The sequence below is a fragment of the Cyprinus carpio genome, chromosome A21, assembly GCF_018340385.1.
Source record: "Cyprinus carpio isolate SPL01 chromosome A21, ASM1834038v1, whole genome shotgun sequence".
Classification (NCBI taxonomy): Eukaryota; Metazoa; Chordata; class Actinopteri; order Cypriniformes; family Cyprinidae; genus Cyprinus; species Cyprinus carpio.
This window is the reverse complement of record NC_056592.1, coordinates 3,798,424-3,818,678: the sequence shown is the minus strand read 5'-3', so window position 1 is coordinate 3,818,678 and position 20,255 is coordinate 3,798,424. Positions and strand designations below refer to the sequence as shown.

The 20,255-nt window shown below is 36.0% G+C and overlaps 1 long non-coding RNA gene across 1 annotated transcript; it reads right to left on the bottom strand.

Annotated features, from left to right (window-relative positions):
* Positions 1-7,188: 7,188 nt before the first annotated feature.
* Positions 7,189-19,315, bottom strand: LOC109086047. The gene is made up of 4 exons (XR_006162893.1): positions 19,296-19,315; positions 8,082-8,186; positions 7,575-7,706; positions 7,189-7,332 (listed from the first exon to the last, which is right to left on the bottom strand). It is a non-coding gene; the product is annotated as an uncharacterized LOC109086047 (long non-coding RNA).
* Between the last annotated feature and the right edge of the window lie 940 nt (positions 19,316-20,255).

Below are 20,255 nucleotides of genomic sequence, written 5' to 3'. Positions count from 1 at the left end.
AATAATGAAACTGTATAATAGCTTAAATTTATATTAAATGCAGTTCGTTAGTACGACTTAAGTACGTTTATGAACTTTTTTGTCTTTTATATATGGTTGATGTATCTACTCCTGAATGACAACATATTATTTTGTTTAGATAACGTTATGTTAAACCATGGAAAGAAATTAATAAAAATGGAACAAGAACGTACATTTCATGAAGAAAATGTGAGTGATGCTTGCAGTGGCAAAACTCAGCCCACGGTTGCTAGGGTGTTCTGAGTGGTTGCTAGGGAGCTGCTAGGCAATTGCCAGGGCGTTCTAGGTGGTTGCTATGGTGTTGCTAGGTGGTTGCTAGGGTGTTCCGGGTGTTACTAACGTGTTGCTAGGTGGTTGGTAGTTGTCACAGATTGTTACTATGGAGTTTTATAGAGTTCTTAGCACGTTCTTAGATTGATTTAGCAAATCACTATTAGCATGTAGCTATTCACTGCTACCCATGGGCGTTGCTAGGCCATCTTTAGGGGGGCTATAGACTACCCAACCCCCTTAAGATTTAGTACACTACACCCTCTATAAACTGTACATCCTCTATAAACTGTAAACTGTACACTGTACACCCTCTGTAAACTGTACACTAATTCTTGATCGCCTTAGTCCCCTTTAAATTTCATTTGAAAACAGCGGCAGACTTCGATCAGCTTCTTTTTCAATCCGCAGACCGCATCGACCTTTGTCAATATATATATATATATATATATATGTATATGTATATGTATATATAATTATTATTATAATTAGGCTATTATTATTATTATACCCTCACTGAGGCTGATGCTGAGCCCGCCTCAAATGAAAATCCTAGAATCGCCCTTGCTGCTAGCATAACATGCATGATGGAAGACCTGTTTGCTAGCATGCATCAAAAGAGCAAAACCCTATGTGTTTCTATGGGTGCGTCTCAATCAACTCCCTTGCTCCCTAGCTCGTGAATCAGTATACCGTGTACATGAACTCAGTCCCCTGGCTCACTGCACATTGGGACAGTGATTACTCAATTTCCGGTGACGGTGTCGATCAACGGACAAAATTATAGAACGTCACCGCTGTGATTAATCAACAACACGCAGGACCAATATCTTTTTTATTCTCTTTAAACACATTGTTCTTTTACATGTTCTTGCAACATTTCAGTCTATTATTAATTATAAATGTTAACTAAATGTAATTATTACCTGTCTAGCGATGTGTGTCTATACTGAAATACTAAAAAAACTACAAATCTTCTATCGCGTATCATTATATTTATCGAGTTGCACGTGTGGTTTATGTCTCGCACTTCAGAAATGTGACATAATTTCCGGTAAGGGAGGATAGTGAGCACCGATGCTCCCTAGTTTTTGCGGTGCATTGTGGGATTTTTCAGGGAGCGAACGTTCTAGTGCACTGAAAGTATTTCGCGATTGAGACAGCCTTTAAAATGGCTGACTCCCTGATCAGTGCCCTGACTACTGAACTAGGTAGCTGATTGAGATGCACCCTATGACACTTCTATACAAAGATATGTCTTTAAATGGTAGTCTATGGGGTGATTGCTAGGGTGTGGCTATGAAGATTATAGGTTATTACTTATTGGTTAATTGAAAAGATACGTCAAATGAGTGTGTGAGAGAAAGAAGTGATTCATAAGGCCCAGTGTGTGTGTGTGTGTGTGTGTGTGTGAAAGAGAGAGAGAGTGAGAAAGTGAAAGTTGAGATTCAAATTCGAGAACTTTCCATCAATGTTAGTCTAAAGGTTCTTTAAAGTGGAAAAAGTTTCTTTAGGTTTTGAACAACAGTCCTTAATTAGAACTATTCACTGAAAGTTCTCGCTGCAAAAACTCCTTTTTGGAAACTTTATTTTTAATAGTGTACACTATTTACAGTAGACCTTTTGCCTATGAAATTTCCTAATGTTACTGTACCTTTAAATGTTTTGACTGTAAACTATTCTATGGTAGTAAAGTACAATACACTGAGCATCTTAAAAGATCTGTGTTACAGCACATAGAAGCTGTTTGCACAGTCAGTTGGTGAAGCACAATCCTTCAACTTAGTTGCAGAACTAGTATTATCTAAAGTACATAACTGAAACAAGAATGACCAGTTCAACTGCACATTCGTGTGTAAAGTTTATGAATAAATCGAAGTAAGTGTTTTTTCTTTCCAATAATGTAAGGACTCAGCTGCAAAACAGAAGAGAAACGACAAACTTTTCAATATAAAATAGGATTGCCTATATTTCTACAGCAAGGTCACATCAGTAAATTACATCAGCATTTCCATCAGTTGTTTATAATGGTACATTTCAATCCGTGATACTGGACTTAGCTATATAATGCTGAACCGAAGCATTCGGGCAATCCATGTCATCTGTTCACAAGAGCCTGTAACTTTTAATGTTATAAAAGAGAGACTCTTTATTTACAACTGATTTTAGATAAATATCAATTAAATATTCAGTAAAAGATTATTTTGTAAATTTTTATGTTCTGTTTGCTCACAAAAAGTCTGATTCTCCTTGAAACTTAGCTTGTTATTCAGAAATATTGATGATAACTTTATTATTATTATTATTAGTATTATTTATTACCTAGATCTTATTTACTGAAATGTACAAAAACATCTAATGGTGATCTAATGGTTAGAGAGTTTGGCTCCTAACCCTAAGGTTGTGGGTTTGAGTCTCGGGCCGGCAATACCACAACTGAGGTGCCCTTGAACAAGGCACCGAATCCCCAATTGCTCCCCGGGCGCCGCAGCATAAATGGCTGCCCACTGCTCCGGGTGTGTGTTCACGGTGTGTGTGTGTTCACTGCTGTGTGTGTGCACTTTGGATGGGTGAAATGCAGAGCATGAATTCTGAGTATGGGTCACCATACTTGGCTGTATGTCACATCACTTTTAATTTTTAGTAGACAAATAAAAGTAATATAACAAAATGATTTATTATAACATTTTATAATTTAAAAAAACATTTTATTATAAAATTTATTTTTTATTAATATAACTATTATAATTGTTTTATTCAAATATTTGTCTTATTGTACTTTCTTTTGGACTTGAAGCATGAAGCTTTAGGGTAATGTAACCTGCACACAGAATTAGAATTTAGAAAGCACAAAGTTTTAAATTATGTATATACATCAATTTCCTGTATACTTTTCACTTCATCACATCAGAATACTAAAGACAATGTAAGCCATATATTTATTACATCATTGTAGAATGTGTAGAGCTGCTGGATTCAGTGCAGCAGGATGAAGGAGAGCAGAGAACAGCAGAGGAACAGGAAGCTCTGAGTGACGCTCTGAGCACCGTCAGGACTCTGGATGTTGATCTGGGTGACACTCTTGAGTGCCGTTAACACCGTTGGAGTTGGTATGTTTGAGACATGTTGTGAGCTGAGTACTAGGAAGGAATGCTGAGGCATCACAAGCCTGTTTAGAGATACAGCCTTTTGCAGCAACTGACTGGCTTCCAAAATTCACTGAAAAGAAAGAAAAGAGTTAGGAGTGAATGCTGAAGTAACATAAAAATAATTGTGTTAGCTGCCCACTGGCCTGTGTGAACTCTATCAAACGCTCAAAATAAGACCCACAAATGATGAGGAGGCACAAATAATGACTTTAGCAGATTCTCACCTGTTGCAGTAAAGCATTGGTCTTCACTCCCCGAACAGTCTCTTATTTTTGAGCAGCTCTGCAAATCGCAGTAGAAACATTTCTTTCCATTGGGAACATCATTGGGGATATCAGAGTTGGTAGAACTGGACTCTACAGAAGGATCTGTACAAAATACAACATCTAATGAAACAACACTAACTGCTCCATTCAATCAATTTCTACAATTATGAATTGAATGTGCTATGGATGTAAAATCAGTGTTAAATATTTATAATTTGCACATTTTCAGGAAAGTACAATACCTGGAGCATCTCGGGCGTTACAAAGGTCCGTGTCACAGCAGAAAAAAGACATATTTGGAATGCTGAAGTTTGTGTACCCACTTATACAGGCATATGACGGAAGACAACCTTTAATCTTTGCCTTTGTAGTGGTGTCTCCTATAAAAAAAACATAAATTACACAGAAATGACAACTGTTCATAATTTTAATGGTGAATTTATATATATATATATATTTAAATCGTTCTAATCAAAGCAGAAGAGAGGAGAAAAGACAAAATTTGCAATATAAAATGATCGCTTGGGTCTAATAGACCACTAGTGAAACACTTAAATGTAGCATTTTTCTGATTTCAAACATTTTTTATTACAAATTATATTATTACCATAATTTTCTGAGTGAAAATTAAGTAGCAGGAATCTGTTTTATCTATGATTGCAATCATAAATCTCATGTATTTATATATACTCCATATATTTCCACTGTTTCTGCACTGCCATCAATTAAGTATAACAGTTAGTTTGAGTTAATCACACTGGACTTACCATACTGTGTTACAGCTGTTGAACTGAAGCATGTGTTAGTTTCAGGACATGCTTTCACATTTTGATTTGCACAAGACACAACCTACACACTCATAACAGTTTGAGAGAGTGTCCTTAATAATAAAAGAGAGAGGACATAGTGAGAGAGAAATCCAGTTATTTATGTTTGTATAAATATAAATTAAAGTGATTTGTCTTTTTTCCCTGCAGTGAAAAAAAATGAACAGAAGAAAGACTGAGAATTGTACATCCATCTTTGAGAAAAATGAAATAATGTGTTTCAGTGCTCATTTTATATCCTAGAAAAAGGACGGGCCTTCGTGAGATAATGACAGCTTTGGGAAGTAGAAATTAGGAATCAGGAAATAAGTATTTTTAAGGAACAAATAGAGTAGGTGTAATTAAGTTGGTTTGTTAATACACATGGATATTGTCACAAGTGCGTTTTTTTTTATACAAAACAGATCTATTTAAAAGTGGACACTTTAAATATGAAAGATCTAATGATTTGTAGGAAGTAGCATTACTTCCTACAAGTGATTATGAAACTGGGGGAAATCAGAAGCAGGAGTGGCATTTCTCAGCATTCTTAGTTTGAATTTTAAATTAATTTCTCATAGAAAATCCTTTGCTTGGATGTTGCATTATCCTGTTTCTTGTTCAATAATATATCCTTTTAGACATTTTTTATGTTCAGTTTTCTCCATGTCACATCTGTTTTAGGTGTTGTTCATGTTTTCATGTCTATTATTTTGAAGTTTGTCATTGTCATGTGTTCTGATTTGTCCAGTCTTTCTGCTTCCTTCAGCAGATTCTCACCTGTTGCTTAAATGCAGTGGTCTTCACTCCCTGAACAGCTCAATATGCTCGAGCAGCTCAGTCCATCACAAAACCAACATTCCTTTCCACAAACAAATGAAATATCAGAAATATAGAATATTTTGTTTGAATTTGTAAATTCCTCCATGAAAATGAATAGAAGTTCTGTGACAAGTTTTTTTTTTTTTTTTTTTTTTTGACGTCTTGCTTTTGGATTAATTATTAAATGACTATTGTAACACATTTTAGTATTTTTACTGTACTGAAGTATAAAGTATAGCAAGTGCAGGAAGTCACAAAGTCTCGTGTCATTAAAATAATAATAATCATAATAATTATGCCACAAACAAGGGTTAATTATTTAAATACTGATGCATTAAATATTTTTAGATTTGATTTAAAAACTAAATTTTTACTTTTAACTGCAAAAGCTGCTAAATATATTAAGCCAACACAGACTTGTGGCTGCTGTATTTTTGTCACTCTGAATTTAGTCTCATTCACTTAATGCACAGGTTTATTTTTGACTTCGAATTGTCAGATGTTTTATTCCATCCTTTGCTAAAGTTAGCCTATCACTGTCAATCATAGCACTCTCGCTGGACAATTTAGCGGATTCACTAGCGCAACTTTTGGTAACACTATGCTCCTCTTAGACCAACAAACAAAACTTTTTAAAAAAAATTGTGTTTTGGGTTTATTTTATAGAGGGGTGGTGCTTTTTTTGTAGAGCATGTTTTTTTGAGTTGTTGGGAAGTAGTTGATGTGGTTTATTTTATAAAAGGAGGTAGTTGTTGTTCATGTTGTATTCACTAGAGTGCAGCAATGTATGACAAACAGAGTGTAGTCTGAGGCATAAGTTGATTAAATTAGTTTTATTTTAAACAAAGAAAATATATGTGTGTAGAGCACATTGAGAAAGGTGATGCATGGTGAAGACATTGTACACCAACAACCCCAGATTTATCACCTTTACCCTCTTCACCTCAAGAGCATTAATACATATTAAAGGGGACATTGGATGCAAAATTCACTTTTACATGGTGTTTGCATATAAATGTGTCTTAGCAGTGTGTGGACACAACCACCGATGATAAAGCACTAACAGGAAGCTCAAGTTTGCGGTGTGAAACCGGTGTTCTTCATTTTCTCCTGACATTACAGCCAATGAGGACGAAGTGGATTAGTCTTGTTTTTGATGGTAACACGCCACCGAATACACACACAGAAAGAATCATACCAACTTGGGCATCCGATGTCCTCTTAAAACAAATAATTTACCAATATAGCAAAATAGGCCTACATAAAACTGCAAAGGTGTTATTGTGGTACAGACATCTGCTATCACACATGGATTTAGTGGAACATCCTTCTGCAGTTTCTGACAGGAATGGGTTGAGTAAACATTTAGTGAATCTAAAGTAATTCATTTTCAATATGTTAATATTGTGTAGACAATATATATATTTCAGTTATCAGATTTTGCATATCTTTTTAAATTCCTCACACCAAATCAAAGAAAGTACAGAGGTAATACAAGCTATATGTTTGTAAAGCACACAATATTGTATCTTTGCTGCAGCTGCAGAATGTTTAGAGCTGCTGGATTCAGTGCAGCAGGATGAAGGAGAGCAGAGAACAGCAGAGGAACAGGAAGCTCTGAGTGACGCTCTGAGCACTGTTACACAGGTTCCCCTCACAACACGAGACACTTCCTAGAGTAGGAATCTGTTTTGTGGCATCACAAAGAGATTTAGAGACACAGCCTTTTATAACCTGTGGCTGGACTCCAATAGTCGCTGATGAAAAGATTGAAGAAGAAAACAGTTTGAGTCAGAGACAAGTTGGCCAATGTTTTACATGATCTGTATCAAATGTTTAAACATAAAAAAGAGAAAGATAATGACGCGTCTTTCTTTTCCAGATTCTCACCTGTTGCATTAAAGCAGCGGTCTTCAGTCCCTGAACAGCTCACTGTGTTTGAGCAGGTATTCCCATCACAAGAGTAACATTTCTTTCCATTGGGAGCGTTAGTGGGATCTACAGGAGGGAAAATAGATTTGCTTTCTCATCTTCCTGGTCTTACTGTGCACACAACATTACAGGTGCTCATTGGACCATAGATAAAACATTTTGTGTTCCCGATATTTCGCAAAAAGAAAAAAAAAAAAGTAACAATTTGCTCTGCCTGTATAAGCAACATTTGTTTTCAATCAAATTCCATCCTTTTTTTTTCTTCTTAAATGTTCTATAAACTGCTCTATTACAGTAAAGTACAATACCTGGAGCATCTTGGGAATTACAGAGATCAGTGCTACAGCACTGAGAAGAGCCTTTTCCAATGCCGAGGTTGATGGTTCCACTTGGACAGACAGATGGAGCACAACCTCTAACCTTCACTGTAGTAGTGTTGACTGAAAACACACGAGTGATACAGGAATGAGCAGCTCAGCTGAACATTAATTTGATGGAAAATGTATTTATAAATATGTCAACACAGAAAGCATGTCCAATAGTGTATCAGAAGTACAATCTTTGCAATATTATATGATCTCTAATATTTATAAGGTCCAAAGGTGTAAGACCACAAGTAAAAAAAAAAAAAAAAAAAAAAAAAAAAAAAAAGTGTTTTTCTCATTTTTTAACACATTTTTAAATTTAAATTAGCATAATGATTTCAGTAATAGATATAGAACATTCTATGTGTGCAATTAAAAATTCCGTCCAGAAAAGAAGTTCTGTGTCAGTCAGTTATAATAGTACCTTTAAATCCATTATACGGGACTTACCAGTAACTGTTGCGCTGACGCAGTTGGAAAATCCAGTGAGACACTGACTTGTCTGGGTACAAGAGCCCGTCAGACTTGTGCACTCATAACAGCTGAGAGAGTGTCCTTTAGTAATTAAAAAGACAGAGGTGTTAAGCGAGAGACATCTAACTTGTACCCAGTAACATTACAGAACCGATTTGTATTTTTGTACCTGCAGAAATGAAAAAAAAAAGAAAGAAAAAAAACGAGAAGAAAAATTGAGATTTGCACATCCATCTTTGATCAGGAGGTGAATGAGATAACGTGTCTGTTGCAGCGCTCATTTTATAGCTCATCAGAAGACTGGGTGGGGGGTGGGGGGGGGTGATGAACACTGTCTCATTTTCTCACGATAATGTCTTTTCAAACCTTTGTGACTTACATTCTTCTGTGTTCCATACATAGAAAGACAAAAGGGGTTCACTGTTGTTCATACAGGTCAAACTAGTTTAGTTTTGGTTTTACACAAATAAGAGTTTTCTCACAATAAATTATGTAGTTTTTGCTCAATCTTGACTGACTACAGCTCTACATACAGTAAGAATGCTTAAGGTATGACCAACCTTAAGATGGAACATTATTGAGAAACCAGGCTAGGACTAGTTCCCATTCTATTTCACACAAAGTGTTTGTCTTGAAATCTTAACCAAACCCATTAAATGAAAATTAGAAGGGAATTCGAATTTAGTAGGAATTAATAGGAAACATCACAGGTGTTTTTAAAATCATTAATTGTCATTTAATTTTTTTCTTTAAGTTATTCCACATCTGACACAAGACCAAAAAACAAAACAAAAACTGATCAGTCGTCACTTTAGATTAAGCATACTATAAATTTCATTAAAAATTTTAGCACTTCACAGTGTGTAAACTAACATCACTCTTGTGAAAAAAATAAGTACACTTTAGCATAATTTATAACATAAATAATGTACTTAAGTACAAGCTGAAAGTGATTTTTTTTGGACACTCATTTGCATGTTACTTGGACTTAAGTGAAAATGAATAATTGTTTAATAACTTTATAGTGTTTTGACCCACTTAAGAAGAACTTAAGCAGATCTTATATGTAATTTCATAATTACTTATATTGTCTTTTAAATATGGTCAAAGTGTGCTGCAGAGTGTAGTGCAAATATATTATTTTGTTTAGATGTGTTAAACCATTGCAAGAAATAATGCCATTCTCCCAAATATGTGCTTAAGTGGCTTTGAATAAATAATGATTTTAAAAGTACTCTGTATACAGATGTGAAATACAGTACGTTACAAATGCATTAAATGCATACTGTACTTCTCTCTCATAAATGCCACTGTCAATAATGAAATGTAGGAAACTGACATTCTTGTAAAAAAAAGTGTTTTATTATTACTTTTGTTGTTGTTATTATTGATATTATTGTTTTGTAGACCTACAAAAGTGGTTTAATCAGGGTTTACTGCATAAAATTGTATTGAGGTTTAGAAGATTTTTTCTTTTTTTTTTTGAATTTCAATGTGATGTCATTCCAAACTTGCATGACTTACTGTCATTAGCGCTCCATTCATGTAAAGATAAAGGGGTCCAATGTTGTTCATACAGGTCAAACTCGTTTAGTTTTGTTTTTGTCTTCACGAGTGAGAGGTTTTAAATGCATTTAATTGCATTTTTGCTAAATCTTGTCTGTTAAACTTTAGCTCTACATATGTTATGAATGCTTAAGTTATGACTGACATTAAAATAGAACATTTCTGAGAAACCAGGCCAAGATTACTTTCATTTTTATTTCTTCGAAGACTGTTTGTAATTGTGCAACTGTAACCAAACACATTTAAAACTTAAAACAATTTAAAAATGTACAATTTTAAACAGTATGACCTAACAAACACTGGGTGTTTTTTCAAATACTGAACTGTCATTTAAAGTTTTAATTAAAATTTTACTCCACACACAAACTCAAATAAAATCTGACACAAGACCAAAGAACAAACCAGTCACTTCAGGAGCAAGCTTGCTGTCAAACTGACCAAATTCTTGACCACTTCACTAAAATATAAACTAACATCACCCTCCTGAAAAAAGGGCCACTTTAACATAATTTTAAAAAGAGTACTGAAATATATACTTTTAAATTTTTTTTAATATAAATAAAACTAAATATAATGTTTTTGGATGCTTATTGCATGTTGATTGCAAAAATTAATGAAAACCGGATAATAGTTTTAAATTTTATATTAAATGCATTTTGACCACGTAAGTACTCATGTACATGTTTATATGTAATTTCATAATCATTCTTTTGGTCTTAATTTAAATACGGTTGAAGTGTAGTTACTGCTGATGAACGTACCATCTCTGATGGAATCGTCTGTGTTTTCTCTGCATTAGCGCCAAAAGGGTCTGGCTGCAGACTTGCACTTGCACTCTCAGACTTGCATTCTCAGACTTGCACTCTCAGTCTTGCACTCTCAGACACTTGCACTTCGTCTGTGTTTTCTCTGCATTGTCTTTATTTTATATTTTGTTTTATTTATTTTTTGTTTGAATCTCTCAACATTTTACAACAGCAGCCAGGTGTTGAAGACAAGAAAAAAGAAACTAAATTACGAAGTCACTTGCAATCGCCACTTGTACTACTCAGCTACCTGCGACGTCACTTGCAACCAACACAAATCGTGCATGTTGCCAGTGGAGACAAGACGCTGTGGTGATTAAAACGATTAATTAAAACTAAATTAGTAACATCACGTACAGGGGTCCGGTCAAGCAAAAAAAAAAAAGACCCGCAAATCCGTGGCCACAAAACACAGCAGAATATGAATGCCAATGCGCAAAGTCTCTCATTAAAGCGTTTTCCTCCCGTAGAAAACATAAAAACTTAATATGCTTAATGTATTAAGATGCTATTCAAATATCAAATTCCCAGAGGTTGGAAAGTAACGACTTACATTAACTCGCGTTACATGTAAGTGAGTACTTTTTTTTGTGTACTTCTACTTTGTATAAGTATGCTTTGTAAATCCGTAATTTTACTATTTCTTACTTAGATTTTGTTTTGAAGTTATTGTACTTCGCACAATTTTAAACCAATTTAATTACCGGAGTAAAATAAATAAACAAATAATAATAAATAAATCGCTCCCTGGAAACTATGTCAGGGATATAATAATGGCAGGAGGGAAAAACTGGCGCTAAAATCACAAAAGATGCAGACGCACCAAAAAACGGGTTTTAGTTTCGTGGAGCCGGACACCGCTGAAAAAACGAAACCCCGTTATATATTGAAGTTGAAACTCGAAGGAAAAGGAAGTGTGGAACCCGCTGGCCATATTCAGCTTTATTGTGCAGTGTAAGCTGTGCTTTCCTCGGGAGACCAAACTAGCCAGCTTATCAAATCTCGATCCATCAACTCTTCTCAAGCATGTAGATGGTAAGCTAACTAACTGCATCGATGGTGCATTGGTGGTTTTAAAAATGAAGCCTTTTGACATTTGAAAGAGGTTTTGCACAAAATTAGCCAAAAAGGAAAGTGCAAGTCTGAGAATGCAAGTCTGAGAATGCAAGTGCAAGTCTGCAGCCAGACCCTTCTCATTAGCGCTGTTTTGAACTTAATTACTAATGCATTTCTCTTACTGATGCTGAACTTTTCAGAAGTTTACCGGTTTCAAATGACCTCCTGGGTGGTGTGCTTTATGTGTCAATTCTGGATCCACTAACGGACACTGACCGCTTTACAACATGTGTAACAGGTCAGAAGAGCGGTTAGCACGAAAGAAGGACTTACTGCGTACCGGCCCACTTCATGCACTGCTGATTGGTTATGCACTTGCTCAAGTGAGTTGATTTTTGATCATTAAAAAAAAAAAAAATATAGCATTTCTAATAGCAAGTATTTCCTCCACTTACACAAAACTGGTGTGCTTTTAAATATACATAGTATTCTTTTGTGAAATTGGACTCTGCTCTCAGGCTCAGATATTCGTGTACTATACCACTCTACACAAACTCAAACGTGTTAGCTTACTGAAGACCAGAAGAGTTGTTTTTTTTCTAATCAAGGTGAGGAAGGAGTAGGCTAATTCTCACTAAATGGAAAGCAAGCGATTATAGTCAGCTTTCTATAGTTATTTATTTTATAAAAAGCTTACTTATTTTAGTTAAGTGCTTAACCTTAAATTGTAAATATGCATTTATTCAATTATTTTATTTAGTGCATTTGTATGTTGTTTGTTTTTGTGTAAGGTTTTGCATTAAAAGCGTATCAACCAGCTTCCAGAAATAATCACTGTGCTTCTGAAATCAGTGAGGGTGCTCTATTCTTAATGCACATTTTCACATATTTCGTCCCGTCTATTGCTATGGTTATCACTATGTACTTCGAGAGTGAATCCAGCATAAATATGCAGACTTCATTCCCGAAAATTTGCAACGTGTGTCTGGCGAAAAAAAAAAACAGGTCTGCCATTTTAAATATTCTTTTTTTTATTATATTTTTTAAAAAGTACATTTGATATGTAAATCAAATAGCTAAAAAAAATTGTGCCAACTGCTGTGAAATTTATTGAATAGAGAATTGCAAAGATGAGGTGGTGTTCTGCAAAACATTGTAGTTTTTAAATGTATGTTTATGCGTAAATTATTGATTGATGTACTGTGTTATGTGAATTGTATTGTGTACAGACCATGTCATGGAGTCCAAGACCAATTCCCCAGAAATGGGCATATATTAAAGTAGATTCTATTCTAAATGGATTATAGACTAGAAAGCTTTGCAAAGAGTGCTCATAACCACAAAAAAAAGCTAGTGAGTGTATACAACGATGTATTATAACGCAATTTTTTTTTTATTATTTTTTGGGCAGTTTTTTCTGTGTAGTGATAAACCGTCACAATATGTTCCTGATGAACTTTCTATAATTCTGCAATATGACACAGGTGAGTTTTTACAAGCAGAAACATTTTTTAGTTACTACTACAACTATAACATATGCAACTAAACCCCAAAATAATTTGCATTGAGCTGTAGACCTCCGTGGCTTGGTTGTAAGCCAAATGTAAAGGTCAGCAAGATAATCTGCTGCCACCTGCTGACAAAATGTTGTTAATACTAAATACTAAATGTTGATAAACGTTGCTAAAATGTCTTTAAAAAAAATCAAACAGTTTCAAAAAGAAGAAAAAAATGAAGAACTTACAGCTAAAGATAAGAGTTGACTAATGTTCACTTAGGCTATAACAAAACTTAGGACTTGTTTTGATAAGACGGACCCAGAAAAAGCTTAAAGAGTCAGAACCGAATACTCAGATCCTGGATCATTACCCAGAGAATTATGGATTACAGTTACACTTTATATCCCTCTTGCTAGTTACACACAATAAAAATACGTAGTATTGAGCAAATAATAAAAAAAAAGTATTTGAGACAAAACTCTGCGAGTTTGTGTGAACAAGAAAATCCTGGTACTGGAATAATGTTTTCTGTGAATACGTTAAAATAATGAGCATATTGGATTTATTTCAACAATAAGAATAAAAAATATATATTATCCACAAACCCCAATTTCCAAAAAAGGTGGCGACACTGGTACAAACTTATGGATATAAACAACAGAACGCAATGATGTGGAAAGTTGTCAAATTTCAAATAGTTTATTCACATACAACACTAGATGACATCAAAATGTTTAACTGGAGAAAAATGTATCCATTTTAAGGGCTAAAAAAATAAGGGTTAATTTTACATTTCATGGCATCCTAAACATTCTCAAAAAAGTTGTGGGACAAGGCCATGTTTACACTGTGTGGCCCATCAATACCCTCTTCTTTTTATAACAGTCTGCCAAACATCTGGGGGGACTGAGGAGGACAAGTTGCTCAAGTTTCGGAATAGGAATGTTGTCCAATTTCTTGTTGCCTCCACCTGTATTCTTTTTTGAACCTATTAGAGTTTTAGCTGGCCAACGGCGAATGGCAACGTGGAGGATTGTGTTCCACCAGACAATGTTTTCTGGAAGTATTACTGACCCAATGTTGTGATTTCCATTACAGTTAGCATTCTGTATGTGATGGCAGTGCCGTCTAAGGCGAAAGGGAAGATCACGGGCACCCAGTTATGGTTTTCCAGACTTGACCCTTACGCACAGAGATTGTTCCAGATTCTCTGAAATCTGGGATGTATATATGCACTGTCAGATGATGATAACTTCAAACTCTTCTTTGCAATTTTTCTCTGGAGAAAACTCTTTCTGATATTGCTCCAATATATGTCGCACACATTGGGGGACACTGGTGATCCTCTGCCCATCTTGTCTTCTGAGAGGACACTGGCCACTCTGAGAGGCTCTTTTTATACCAACCCAGTCTCATATAAAAAACGTACCCTGACTACGTTGGTCCAAAGTGCAAAACATAGAGGGGTTACAAGTAATGGCCCTGAATTGAATGACTGTTACGTTTTTTTTTTTGCCTATTCTTTTTCCTATTGTTTTGAGTCATTCCAAGTCACGTGACTTTCAACTCGATTCCGACCGTGAGAACAAAAAAAACATGGGCGGATGTTGCCAGTTGACCTAATAAGTTGCAAATTGGTCCTCCAGCTGTTCCTTATATGTACATTTAACTTTTCCGGCCTCTCTATTGCTCCCTGTCCCAAACTTTTTTTGGAATGTGTAGCTCTCATGAATCCAAAATGAGCCAATATTTGGCATGACATTTCAAAAATTTCTCACTTTCAACATTCTAATATGTTTAATCTATATTCTATTGTGAATAAAAGATAAGTTTATGAGATTTGTTAAATTATTCCATTCCTTTTTTACTCTCACAAATTTGTACAGGGGTCCCAACTTTTTTGGAATCAGAGTTTGTGGTGTTGCAGCAGAATGTGTAAGCAGCAGTGGATTCAGTGCAGCAGGATGAAGGAGAGCAGAGAACAGCAGAGGATCAGGAAGCTCTGGGTGACGCTCTGAACACTGTTACGCAGTTTGAATTGTTTGAATTGCTGGATAATGTGCCAGGCTCCGGCGCGATTGAAACAGCTGAGACATAAAAAAACAAATAAAAATAAGATTTGAAATAAAAATTTTAATAAAAATTGTTTAGTTTAATTTCTTTTTTGGAAAAATTGTTTTGAATAGATTTGTTTTGTGCTCTTGTAAAATAAAGAGAGCAAACAGAATGCACGTTTTGTTTCTTTTATTTTTTTGTTTTTGTGGAGTTATGGAGTGCTTCTGTTTTTATTTTTTTATCTTAATTAAGTCAGATAGCCTATTTCGCATATTTAAAAAAAAAAAAAAAAAAAAAAAAAATATGAAAACAAATTGTTATTTTTAATGTTAGGCCTATTACTTATATAGGCTATACATTTTCCTTAAAGCATCCCATTTTCTCCCAGGGCTCGAGAACCATACAGAAACTTGTGAACGATGCTTGTTGTGGCGTCACAGTTTAGTGACATCACTGAAGTGCGCCGGGAAAACGGGAAACGTATTGTCAGTGTCAGTCACAGCGCCTATTAATTGCTGTTTTGAATCCAGCAATTATTTATTTACAAATTATAGCTCTGATTATGACAAGTGTGGTATAAAACTTTTGTTTATTAGAGGAATAATAGGTTTTACTTGGAAAATGTAGATCGCAACCATGCCTCTGGATGCCGTTTTTGAGTTCTATAGTCAGTGGCGCAAAAAGTGGGTATGCTATATGCACCAACGTTAGTGAGATGTCGTTGAAACTCGAAAAAGATGGATAAAGCAAAAAAGCTATCGGGGGCTAAAAAAAGAAAAAGAAAGAGGGGAAAGGGGATGGCCATGCTAATAAGTAGATGGTGAAAGGCAACAGGTAGGTTTTAAAATGTGACGTCTAGTGCTTGGAGGCTTGCAAATACGACCGATATAAAGTTGGTTCGACGTTTGACATTTTGTCAAGAGATTCAGCCTCAGAAATCTCTCTCAGTTATTCTTTAACGATTTAGCACAATGACAAGAAAGATACGGTAAGTTGTAATTGTTTTGCAAATGTAGAAGTGACACACACAATTGTGTTTTATTGGTTTTAATCTGCCTTAAGGAATTATAACTAATAGACCTTATAATGTAAAAGTGCAGGAAAGGGACTGTCTGCAAAGTGCAAAACAAAGAGAAAAAAGATAATAAATAAATAATAAATTCTCAGTCAAATGGCTGTGTACTTAGTATTTGTTTCATAAAAAGAACATTTAGCTGTTGGTTTTATTCACAGAACTATAGCACAACAAAACAGTTATTGAAATGTACCGACTGAGAGAAAGCTTGCAAAGCATTACAAAGATGTGCAGTTTTTACCGTCCCCTAGAGGAACATATTGCACTTGTTTTTGGACCAAGTTTGACATTGCAGAAGTTTAAATAATTTAGAAGGACATACCGTTTGATATGTAAATTTAAATGGGTTTGTCTTGTTACTTGTACAAAGAACAATACTTACAGCCATCTTTTACTATCATATTGTAAATCAGGATGCATACTATTGATTAATTTTGAATCCGTTAACACACTGGATTACTTTATTTTTTAAACATAACAGTATTCCATCGCAACTTCAAAGGGTTGTGTCTTGTTAGTGGTTTCTAGAAGAACATTTTGATGGTGGTTTTAGCCACAGAACTATAATAGAAACACACACTATTGAAAATTAAACCAATAGATCCATTTAGTTTCAAATAAATACAATCTTCTATCTCAGCTACAAATTCTGTGTCTTGTTACAGATTTATAAACGATATTTTGCAGCAGTTTTCATTTCAAAAGTGAGGCCGAAGTCATGCTATTGACATTCAAAAAAAATCTCTTGCGCAGCCTTCCATAGAGTCCTCCAGTGTTACTGCCCCCTAGAGGAAATTGTGCTGCAGGTGTTCTGAACGAGTATGACATTCAAAGTCTATAAAATCTTTCTTAAAACAATAAAGTCCTACTATTTCAATTTCAAAAGGTGTGTCTTGTTTTCTGAGTTCTAAATGACATTTCAATTCAGGTTTTACACTCGTATGTAATTCAGGACATTCATGCTATTAAACAGTAGGTTTCTTGAAGCATCTCATTGTCACAGTTCTTCTGGATTTATTCTCTCTCAGTTTGTTATGTCATTCCAGACAGCAGACTGATGATGATCTAGATCAGATCGTCTGTGTGAAGCACTGCTGCTGTCAGACAAAACTCTCACTGCATTATTACAATTAATGGCAAAATGATTGTTGGGAAATGTAGACTGATATTTCCTGCTGACACACTACAGCAAAAAATAACAGACTTAAAACCATTTATTAATGGCAAAAGGATTGTTGGGAAATGTTGTGTTCAAATAATTTTGACCATCACTGCATATTATATATGAAATGCTAATCCAAAAAAAAAAAAAAAAACACAGCCCATCTATATTGTATATTAGTTTATTGACACATAGTACATTTGTTTTTTGAAGCATATAAGTATGGAACAACACAAATTACAATTTATCTATAGATCTATAAATACATATATAAATCAGCATAAAATTTATATCCATGCATTACCACCACCAATACCTAAAAAGTAGTCTTGCACTCTTAAAGGTGCCATGTGTCATTGTCTGGCAAAAAAAATCAAGTCATACTCCACATTCCATACCAGATGGGGGCAGTATGCCTCAATAAAGGTGAATTGGTCTACTCTAGATAACAAAACGAGAAACGGCATAGTCTCTATGCTCTCCGCCCCTACCTTCACAACAACCCTAGAGCCATAGCCGAAGCCTAAAGGACGTTTTGCCTCCAGAGGAACGTTGGGTGATGTCAAGGGGATTTTGAAAACATGACTATCTTTTCAAGCTACTCCCCTTCACCCTGTACCAGTGAATATGTTCATATTCGTTTTGTTCATATTACATTTTTGAGTTGTATATAAACATTTATTTGAATTGAATTAATTTGACAGACAGCATTCTGTCAACATCATTGGTCAACATCAGACAGCTGATGGTTGACCAAGCTAGCGCCAACCAACGTAACCAGAGCTGCCACCTCTTAAGCATTCAACGGTGAGACACACGCAATTGACTCTTTTCACACGCTTTCACGCCATACAACAATTTTACTATCAGCACAGAAAAACCAAGAAACAACTGAGGACAACGGAGACCAACAGACTAGACAGCTCTGAATATAGTTGAGGTGAGTGAGTCGGCGCGCGCAGCCGGGGCCTCTCTCTCTCTCTCTCGGGTTCATTATCATCGAAGACATTTCAAGCTTCTTAGGTAATGTTACATTTTAGCCTCAGCTTGGAGCGTGAGGTGAGGGAATTGGGCTTTTCATGGAGGAGCTGAAAACCATTAGACAGTAAAAGAAATGGACACAGCACGACCCCATTGGAACTCAATTGAGACGGAGACAGGTGAAAGCCACATTTTTAGCGATTTTTTTAGCACTTCACGTTTCTGACGCTGCAGACTCAAACTAAGCTTGATGGACGTCAGCAAACCTGTCTGAGCAGAGGTAAATCTTCTAGTAGCTGTGCGTCGCAAACTGCCATCGTTAATTCTTGCAGAGACGGCGAGCTTGAGCGGGGAGGTTCTTTGGCCCGTGAGTGAGCAGGAGTAAGTAATTCTGATAAGTTATTTTGTATAGTATTTTAAAATGTAAACGCCAGTACGCCATATATCTCTGACGTCTACCCGATTGCATGCGAGCTTTATCCTCCCTGTCTGTACGGTAATTTCTTACTGTGCGACAGATTGTCGAGTGGTTATGACGCAATCGTTAGCATTTTTTACAAAAACTGGATTTTACGGGGCCATAATGTTTTAAACAACATAGAACGGTATGGAGCCCTTATACATTGTCGTGTATCTTTAGAAATAAATAATGGACAACATCGAGTCTTTAAACGCTCTCAGACTGTAAAGTATTCCGCTGTCAAAGTGACGCAAAAAATGAATGGGAGTCAAGGGGATGCTAACCTCAGCATCAGCTTGGTAGAGACGGGCTTTGGTAGATAACAGTGTGAAAAACCGGATTCGGATCTGTCTGGGTACGTTATCAGCCTAGCTAATTTCAAAAGCACGCTTACGGTTGTAGCCATCACGCTAACATTAGGCACGTTTACGAAACAGCCTTCGATACCATTTCTATGTTTAACTTCCCGAAAAAATACGCAAAAATGATAAAACAAACTTCTAGCGAAATACTATCAGCATCTTACTTACCAATCCAAAAGAAATGTTGCAAGTTCGGAGTCGAACCTCATTTCTTTTCAAGTCCATCATTTGTCTCCGAGCGATGCGAAAGCAGTGCCCATGGTTTACTCTGGTTCGGCTCCTTTTCTTACCGGATTTGATTTGTTGATTCACGAGCGGTTGTTGTTTCACGGTAGCGGTGGTGGTGGTTGGTAGGTTGTACTCTTGCCAAGGGTCTTCAGCCATCCTTCCGCTCTCTTCCCTGAAAATGTAGAGTTGTGACGGTTCGCGAACGAAAACCGATTCTTTTTGAACGGCTCTAAACATGAACGATGGGAGCCGAGTCGCGGTTTTTCCCTATGCGTGTTTAACAACAGATGCACACAAATGAGCTCCTCCGCGAGGACAGAACAGTTATAGGGGGAGGGGCGCACCCAGCGGAAGGAGCAGGGCAGTGGGCTGCTGGATCAATAGTTTTGGAGCTATTTCCCATGAGGACGTAAGGGTTGGCAACAAACTAAGTCAATCTTTGTTTTTTTTGTTCAAAAAAATATATAGAAATGAAATCAGTCTGATATCTCATACTTCCAATAGCTGGGAAATCAATGCATTTCTAATCGTGTATCATACTGCAACACACTGTACACTATGCCAAAATCTACTATTTTCAATTCTAATGAAATGCTGAAAAACTGCATTTCATTACTCTGTGTTCTCTAGAGTCTGGTGTAATGACCAAAAAGTTTGAATCTAATTTAATCTACTCTAATCACATTAATAATGGGATCTCCAATTGGTTATATCTCCCCCCCCAACCCTATGAGCAGGGAGCTGGAACAGTGGAGCCAGGAATTCCAAACAGCCGCTGCTGTAATGCGAGGTGCGAGGGGCCTACCGGAGGGCCTGCCTTCTTCCAACACAGGAGGATCCCCTCAAGTGGTGGGGAGAGGTCGGAGCCCCTGTTTACCCCAAGGCTCTTAGCAAGCTGAT